A 9,585-nucleotide genomic window follows, 5' to 3' on the forward strand; every position below is an offset into this window, starting at 1 on the left:
GCGTTTGATGGCACAGTGGCAGCATTGGGAGCATTTGATGGCACAGTGACAGCGTTTGATGGCACAGTGGCAGCATTAGGAGCATTTGATGGCACAGTGGCAGCGTTTGATGGCACAGTGTCAGCATTGGGAGCATTTGATGGCACATTGGCTGCAATTGATGGGCACAGTGCGGTATTTGATGGCACAGTGGCAGCATTTGATGGCACAGTGGCAGCATTGGGAGCATTTGATGGCACAGTGGCAGCGTTTGGGGGAAATGCCTCCCAATACCTATGCGACAAAATAAAAGCCTACAACCCCAATCGCGCTCTGCGATCCTCCAACCAAAATTTACTCCAAATCCCCAAAACCAGATACAAGTCCAAAGGAGAAAGAAGATTCGCTGTCCAAGGCCCTCGACTTTGGAACACTTTGCCAACCTCCATTCGGTTGGAGGAGAACCACTTGGCCTTTAGGAGAAAGATCAAAACCCACCTCTTCTGAGATCAAGGGAGAAGTGGTCAAACAAGCGCCCAGAGGCGATTCAGTTTGCATGTGTTGCGCTATATAAATTTCTCACTCACTCACTCACTCACAGTGGCAGCATTGGGAGCATTTGATGGCCCAGTGGCAGCATTGGGAGCATTTGATGGCACAGTGGCTGCAATTGATGGGCACAGTGCGGTATTTGATGGCACAGTGGCAGCATTTGATGGCACAGTGGCAGAATTGGGAGCATTTGATGGCACAGTGGCAGCATTGGGAGCATTTGATAGCACAGTGGCAGCATTTGATGGCACAGTTTCAGCATTGGGAGCATTTGATGGCACAATGGCAGCATTTGATGGCCCAGTGGCAGCATTGGGAGCATTTGATGGCCCAAAGGCAGCATTGGGAGCATTTGATGGCACAGTGGCTGCAATTGATGGGCACAGTGCGGTATTTGATGGCACAGTAGCAGCGTTTGATGGCACAGTGGCAGCATTGGGAGCATTTGATGGTACAGTGGCAGCATTTGATGGCACAGTGGCAGCATTTGATGGCCCAGTGGCAGCATTGGGAGCATTTGATGGCACAGTGGCAGCATTGGATGGCACAGTGGGATCATTTGATGGCACAGTGTCAAAATTGGGAGCATTTGATGGCACAATGGCAGCATTTGATGGCCCAGTGGCAGCATTGGGAGCATTTGATGGCCCAAAGGCAGAATTGGGAGCATTTGATGGCACAGTGGCTGCAATTGATGGGCACAGTGCGGTATTTGATGGCACAGTGGCAGCGTTTGATGGCACAGTGGCAGCATTGGGAGCATTTGATGGTACAGTGGCAGCATTTGATGGCACAGTGGCAGCATTGGGAGCATTTGATGGCACAGTGGCAGCATTGGGAGCATTTGATGGCACAGTGGCAGCATTGGATGGCACAGTGGGAGCATTTGATGGCACAGTGGGAGCATTGGGAGCATTTGATGGCACAGTGACAGCGTTTGATGGGCACAGTGGCTGCAACTGATGAGCACAGTTACAGTGGCTGCAATTGATGGGCACAGTGCGGTATTTGATGGCACAGTGATGCTGAAATTAATGTGTATTTTTTTTTGAATTTTTGAATTTGTTTGCCCTCCCCAAAAGATTTTGAGCACCAGCCGCCACTGGTATCACACCTTTTTGAGGTAGATGGTGGAGCTGAAAGGCTGCTGTGTTATCTCCTAATTGACTTGTGCCAAAAGTCTTTTTAGTAAACGGCTGTGTTCCAAAAGACGGGGGGGGGGTCCCAAAAGCTTTGCTTGCATCCCCGGCACAGAAGAGAAGCCTCAACCTAGGATGACAGCGGGCACCTGGTTAAATTCTTAGCCAGCCTCTTCGAATTTGTTCAAGAAAGAGAAGATTAGTGCATGAAGTAGAGGAAATGTTCCCTCGGTTGTAGAGAAAGGATAAGTTCAATGCTTTCCTCCCACTTACAAATAAAATATGAACCTGGGGGGCAGAGTTAGTGGATAGCAGTTGAGCAGCCCGGGAGGCTGTATGTCTCGGAGGTTGGTCTTCTAAGCAGGCTTTATCAAACTGGGTCATTGTTCACAAAGCTCAGTGTTCATTATATAGGATGCTTTATAAAAAGGTCTTTACTTTAGGGCCTTTCAAAGATTAAGCGTTGCAGAGCAAAGTGTTCTTAGGGATTCTTTGGAGGAACAATAATTCATCTAAAGTAAAAGAAAAATTCCAACCTTGTATTCCCCATAAATGCCAGGCTGCCAAAGTTGATCAATGATAGGCCCAGCTTGAATGACAGGTTACCCAATATGGATATCAATGTTTGTTTGTTTTCTGACTGTTGAACATGTGTTGGCAGCCAATTCAAAATGAATGGGCTGCCTTAAGGCAATTCTAGCTAAAGCGCATGTGGTAATGTACTGCAACAGACTGCGAAAGTCTAAAAAGGCTCTTGAAAAAAAAAAAAGAAGGTAATAACAGTGCTGTGCTATGTAAATGTGCAGCTTGCTTCGGGACTTCAAAGGATAGGGTGACCAGACATCCCTGGTTTCAGGGGACAGTCCCCGGGATTGTCCCCACACCAAGTCTGTCCACAGTTTTGGCCCCGGATTGGATTTGACCAGGGGCTGGGGCAATTTCAAAGACAGTGGGCCAGATTCTCCAAGAATCTGCGGCGGCATCGCGTAAGCTATTTACACTACGCCGCCGCAACTTACTGGAGCAAGTGCCGTATTCCTCAAGCACTTGCTCCGTATCCCCGCGTAATTCAAAAGGGGGCGGCTTGTATTTAAATTAAGCGCGCCCCCGTGCCGATCTAACTGCGCATGCGCCGGGCTAAAAATAGCCCAGTGCGCATGCTCCAGTTCTCGACGGAAAACGTCAATGACGCCGACATGTGCGTCATTGACGTAAAGTCGTATTCAAGAACGACTTACGAAAACAACGTACCCGACGGGAAAAGACGACGCGGACCCGACGCCATACTTAACATGGCATACGTCGGACTGGCGTAAGGTTACCCCTCATATAGCAGGGGTAACCTTACGCTTACGCAAACGACGTAAGCGACGGCTACGCAACGCGATTTTGTTTGGGAATCGGCGTATCAGGCTCATTTGCATAAACAAATGAGACCTGAACGTAAACGCCACCTAGCGGCCGGCGGCGAATTACATTTAAGATCCGACAGTGTAAGTGACTTACACCTGTCGGATCTTCAGCGTATCTATGCGAAAATGATTCTAGGAATCACTCGCATAGATACGCGGGTCAAAAAACAGAGATACGACGGAGTTTCCTGAGATACTCCGTCGTAACTCTTCTGAGAATATGGCCCAGTCAGTGCAGAATTGAAAAAATAAATATCTGAATTACAAACCCCCGCTCCGCCTCTCCTACTAGCTTAGGGGGGTGTATTGTTTTCCATTATCTGTGCCCCTTTCTGATGATCATGTGCTGGTCGGAGCGGAGGGAATATTTCTTCAGTTTTGGGCGCATTCCTAATCAACTCCGCCTGCCTGCCTATGTCCTTGCCTTCCCCAGTGGAGTGATCTTCCTCCACTCCCCACCCAGTAGTAGCCGGGGGCCTGGAGAGTAAGACTTGAGAGGCTGTGAGGCGGGCGGCGGCGGTGATGGGCAGAGAGTCGCTGATTGCCGCCAGTACTAGTGAAAAAAAATATGTCCCCGCATTTCATTAAAAAAATCTGGTCACCTTACCAAAGGAGGAAGGAGAGCCCAGTCATGTGACCTGTTAAAGTCATGTCACCAGCCTTTTCTTCGATCATGGAGTCCTCTCTTCAGCATTATGTAGAGAAAACTCCATAGGACAATGAAGGGTTGATTGTAAAATGTAAGTTTAGTAGGATATCCATCTACTGGAATGTTTCTGTGCTGCTTTGTGTCAACTTCTTATCAACCGGATGGCATTATCAAAAGTTTTTCTTGAACTTTAGACTGTTAATGCACATGGGCTGCCAGGAGATGTCTCGCAAACTGAAGGGACAACAGACAACAAGGAAAAGAGCAATACGGCAGATGAATAAAGGCGACAATTCAGTCTTGGGGTCATACCAATGCCCAGAATGATCTACTGGCTTGTAATTTGTGTCTCGGCCCCCGAGACATTACTTAGGTAAACCACAATTACTTATCCCATAGTATGATAAATACACTGGGGGGGGGGGGGGACTGGCCACTATGAATCGTGATGATAGAAGTCGTTGGGAATTTCGAGTCCCCGAAAAAGAAGCCAAACATAAAAACCAACTTGCCCTCAACCTACCAAAACCATAACATCAGGTTGTGGGTGGAGTTGACCTTTACTTGATAATTTTTTAGTGACATCATACTTCCTGAAGTCCTCCTATGGGGCACCAAAGTTTTGAGCTTCACTAGACGGCTGCCCCTCAAGGACAACTGGGGGGGAAGTCTGGTCTCCAAGAATTGGGGTGGCTATTTCTCTCCCAGCTGGGCAAGATGGCAGTTGGCAAGAACAAGAGGCTTACCAAAGGCGGCAAGAAAGGTGCCAAGAAGAAGATTGTTGACCCCTTTTCCAAAAAAGATTGGTATGATATTAAAGCACCAGCCATGTTCAATATCTGAAACCGTGGCAAGACTTTGGTAACAAGGAACCAAGATTGCAAGGCCTCAAAGGACTTGTTTTAGAGGTAAGCCTTGCTGACCTGCAGAATGATGAAGTGGCCTTTCATAAATTCAAAACTGATTACTGAAGATGTTCAGGGCAAGAACTGTCACACCAACTTTCATGGCATGGATCTGACCCGCGACAAGATGCGCTCTATGGTCAAGAATTGGCAGACCGTGATCGAAGCTCATGTTGATGTAAAGACAACAGATGGCTACCTGCTCCGTCCCTTTTGTGTTGGATTCACTAAAAAATTTAATAATCAGATCAGAAAGACGTCATATGCCCAGCATCAGCAAGTCCGTAAGATTTGCAAGAAAAATGATGGAAATCATGACCCAGGAAGTCCAAAGGAATGACCTAAAAGAGGTTGCTAACAAGCTAATTCCAGACAGCGTAGGCAAAGACATTGAAAAAGCTTGTCAGTCAATTTACCCTCTTTATGATGTCTATGTTCGTAAAGTCAAGAGGTTGAAGAAGCCAAAATTTTAGCTGGGCAAACTCATGGAACTACACGGAGAGGGTGGCAGTTCTGGCAAGCCAACTGGAGATGATACGGGTGCCAAAGTCGAAAGGGCGGATGGTTATGAATTGGGATGGTAGAAGTAGTTGGAAATTAGCTTTATTATGTCCCTCTGGCAATATATCAACCCCCACAAAAATAAATAAATAAAAAGAAGCCAAGCATTGAACATGTCATCGACCTGGCAAAACCCCAAAAAAGAAGCCAAACATAAAATCTAATTTGCCATCAACCTAGCAAAACTAATACATTCTGTCCCCGGGTTACAAACAAGATAGGGACTGTAGGTTTGTTCTTAAGTTGAATCTGTTTGTAAGTCGGAATTGGTAAATTTTTTAAGTGTAGCTCCATCCAAAAAAACTATTTGTATATCAGATTTTGCATGGAGTTGACCTTTACTTCCTGATGTCTTCCTACAGGACACCAAAGTTTTGAGCTTCCTCCAACGGCTGCCCCCCTGAGGACACCTTGGAGGAAGTCTGGTCTCCAAGGACTGGGATGGTAGAAGAAGTTGGAAATTACCTTTAAAATTAGGTCCATGTGGCAATATAGAGTTTCCCAAAAAAAAAAAAGTCAAATATAAAATCCAACTTGGCGACAACATGGAAAAACCAACATATTAAATTCTAAATGGAGTTGACCTCTACTTGATAGTTTTTTTTTTATGACATTATTCTTCCCAAAGTTCTCCCAACCAAAGTTTTGAGCTTTACTGGATGGCTGTCCCCCAGAGGACACCAGGGAGGAAGTCTGGTCTCCAAGGACTGGGATGGTAGAAGAAGTTGGAAATTACCTTTAATATTAGGTCCATGTGGCAATATAGGCCCGGATTTACATACAGCGGCGCACATTTATGCCGCCGTAGCGTATCTCCTTTACGCTATGCCGACGCAGCGCAGAGAGGCAAGTATGGAATTCACAAAGCCAGTGCTCCCAAAACTGCGCTGGGTTTCCTAGGCGTAAGCCGGCATAGGTGGAAGTGGGCGTGAGCCATGCAAATGATGGGCTGAGTCTCAGACAGATACGTATAATGAACGGCGCATGCGCCGTCCCGTGGACGCATCCCAGTGCTCAGAATCACGTCGGAACTACTCCCTAAGATACGCCGGATAACTGCCTACGGCGTGAACGTAACCTACGCCTAGTCATATTCATGTCCTACGTAAACTACGTAAAATACGTCGGCTTGTGTTCCCTGGTGCAGCCCTTTGCATGGATGCTGCTGAGTTACACCTCCTTTATGTGGCATAACTTTACGCTGGACATATGACTTTACGCGCACTGCGTCGGGCGCACGTACGTTCGTGAATCGGCGTATCTCCCTCATTTGTATATGTGAATAGAAAATCAATGGGAGCGCCAAATGCGTCCAGCGTAAATATGTGCCCACTCTACGCCGGCGTAGACAAGTTACGTCGTTCGGATGAAGCCTGTTTTTAGGCGTATCTTAGTATGTGGGCCCGGCGCACAGATACGACGGCGCATATTTGCACTTACGCGGCGTATCTGGAGATACGTCGGCGCAAGTGCTTTGTGAATCCGGGCCACAGAGTTTCCCAAAAAAAGAAGTCGAATATAAAATCCAACTTGCCGACAACATGAAAAAACCAACATATCAAATTCTAAATGGAGTTGACCTCTACGTTTTTTTTGTATGACATCATTCTTCCCAAAGTTCTCCCACCAAAGTTTTGAGCTTTACTGGATGGCTGTCCTCCAGAGGACACCTGGGGGAAGCCTGGTCTCCAAAGATTGGGATAGTAGAAGTAGCTGGAAATTACCTTTATTAGGTCCCTGTGGAGCCAAGCATAAAATTCATTTTGCCGACCTGGTAAAACCCATATATCAGATTCTGGATGAGTTGACTTTGACTTTAAATCTTTTATACATCATTCTTTCTGAAGTCCTACAGGGCACCAACGTTTTTGGGATTCATCAGACGGCTGCCCCCAGGGCCGATCCTAGGGTCAGAGGCGCCTGGGTGCAGAAATATTTCTGGTGCCCACACATGGACGTGGTCATCTTACTAACTCCTCCCCTTTACAAATGTTTCTATGGCTACGACTCAAACACAGAGATGCTCCGCTAAGAAGTCTTCATTAGTGTTCCCCATCAGAGTCCCCCCCAGCAGGTGTCCCCATCAGAGCCCCCCAAATCAGGTGTCCCCATAGATCAGTACTTGTTCAATAGATCCTTGTAGCTTGGGCGCTCTGGGAGCAGAAGCACATTACAGGGGGCAGGGCATAATTGGCATCTTTGGGTACTTGGAGGGTGGCACTCGGAGAGCATTTCTGGGAGTGTACGGGATGATTGGCAGCAGCTCTGGACACAGACAAGGAGGAGGGAGGGGAGCACTTTGGAGCTTCGGCGCCCCCACCTCTGCGGCGCCTGGGTGCGGAGCACCCCGTGCACCCTGCCTAGGATCGGCCCTGGCTGCCCCCCTTGAGTTGTTGTCTTGTGCTGAGGATTTCAACTTTAACCGAGGATAAAGAGGGGCAGCTGGATTTACATTTTAATAAGGACTTAAGCAGAATCCCAGAGCACGTCTTATCACGCCGCGGTAAAGACCCGTCTCAGCATATTCCCGGGTGAAGTTGTCTGGCACAGCAATTTTCAGTTTGATTTCTCCGCTGATGCTAATCACCCTCCATGCCGTCCCCGGCAGGAGCACGCACTGATGTCCATTTATGCTGCAAATGAGATCTGATGTTCTTTGGCCTGGGCCGCGCCATGAAACTTTCCAGAACTGGAAGGTGCGATAACTGTCACCCCGCCATACACGGGTCAGTGCAGGCACTGCTATGAAATGTACGCTTTTCTAAATAAACAGAAAAAGGTTTACATCTGCTCCTCGTGCAGGAAGCAATTAGAGATGTTTTATATTTGGAGCTTTGCAAAATCCCTCAGATTTTTCTTCTTAGAACATCGAAAAGGTAAATCCAGGCTTATAGTGGATCTCGTATCAGATACATATTTACATGATAAATAATATGTTAATGCCTTAATCGTTTTTTCCCAGAAGGATGCAGTCCTCTGTAATCGGTCATCAGCCAGGGTTACTGCGGGAAGGGAGACTGAGGAAATACTTCTTCCTGCCTGCAGCAGACTGATGACATCATCTCAGCTTAGACAAAGTTTGGACTTGAGATTTAACCACTTAACCACTTACCGACCGCCGCACGCACTTTTACGTCGGCAGAAAGGCACGGACAGGCAAATGGGCGTATATATACGTCCCTTTAAATTTGCCGCCGCGTGGGCACGTGCGACCCTGCTGCAAGCTCCGTGACCGTGCCCGCAGGACTCGATGTCCGCTGGTGTCCTGTGATCGTGTCACAGAGCTGCAGAATGGGGGGATGCCTGTGTAAACAAGGCATCCTCCTGTTCTGCCTAGTGACAGGACACTGATCGTCTGCTTCCTGTCATCGGGAGCAGTGATCAGTGTCATGTCATAGTAAGCCACGCCCCACACAGTTAGAATCACTCCCTAGGACACACTTAACCCCTTCCTCGCCCCCTAGTGGTTAACCTCTTCCCTGCCAGTGTCATTTACACAGTAATCAGTGCATTTTTATAGCACTGATCGCTGTATAAATGACAATGTCCCAAAATAGCATCAAAAGTGTCCAATGTGTCCGCCATAATGTCGCAGTCACGATAAAAATTGCAGATCGCCGCCATTACTAATAAAAAAAACTATTAATAAAAATGCCATAAAACTATCCCCTATTTTGTAGATGCTATAACTTTTGCGCAAACCAATCAACAAACGCTTATTGCGATTTTTTTTTACCAATAATATGTAGAAGAATACGTATCGGCCTAAACTGAGGAAATTTTTTTTAGATATTTTTGGGGGATATTTATTATAGCAAAAAGTAAAAAATATATATATATTTTTTTTAAATTGTGGCTCTTTTTTTGTTTATAGCGCAAAAAAAACGCAGAGGTGATCAAATACCACCAAAAGAAACTCTATCTGTGGGGAAAAAAAAAGGACGTGAATTTTGTTTGGGAGCCACGTCACACGACTGCGCGACGCAGTGCCGAATCCGCAAAAAGTGCTCTGGTCATTTGGCAGCCAAATCCTCCGGGGGTGAAGTGGTTAAGGACTGAACCTCTTTTTGAGATTTGTTGTTTACAAGTTAGAATCATTTTTTTTTTTTTGCTAAAAATTACTTAGAGCCGCCAAGCATTATATATATTTTTTCAGACAACCTAGATAATAAAATGGCAGTCATTGCAATACTTTACGTCACACGGTATTTGCGCAGCGGTCTTACAAGGGCAATTTTTGGAGGGAAAAAACACTTTTTTTAATTAAAAAATAAGACACGGTAAAGTTAGCCCAATTTTATATCGTGAAAGATGAAGTTACGTCGAGTAAATTGATGCCCAACATGTCACGCTTCGTGGAATGGCGACAAACTTTGGCACTTAAAAAT

At 46.4% G+C, this 9,585-nt stretch overlaps 1 pseudogene; it reads left to right on the plus strand.

The window, feature by feature from the left end:
- The first annotated feature begins 4,426 nt into the window (after positions 1-4,426).
- Positions 4,427-5,206, plus strand: LOC120924631 (annotated as a pseudogene).
- The last annotated feature ends 4,379 nt before the right edge of the window (positions 5,207-9,585 follow it).

Source organism: Rana temporaria, chromosome 1, assembly GCF_905171775.1.
Source record: "Rana temporaria chromosome 1, aRanTem1.1, whole genome shotgun sequence".
In the NCBI taxonomy this organism is placed as follows: Eukaryota; Metazoa; Chordata; class Amphibia; order Anura; family Ranidae; genus Rana; species Rana temporaria.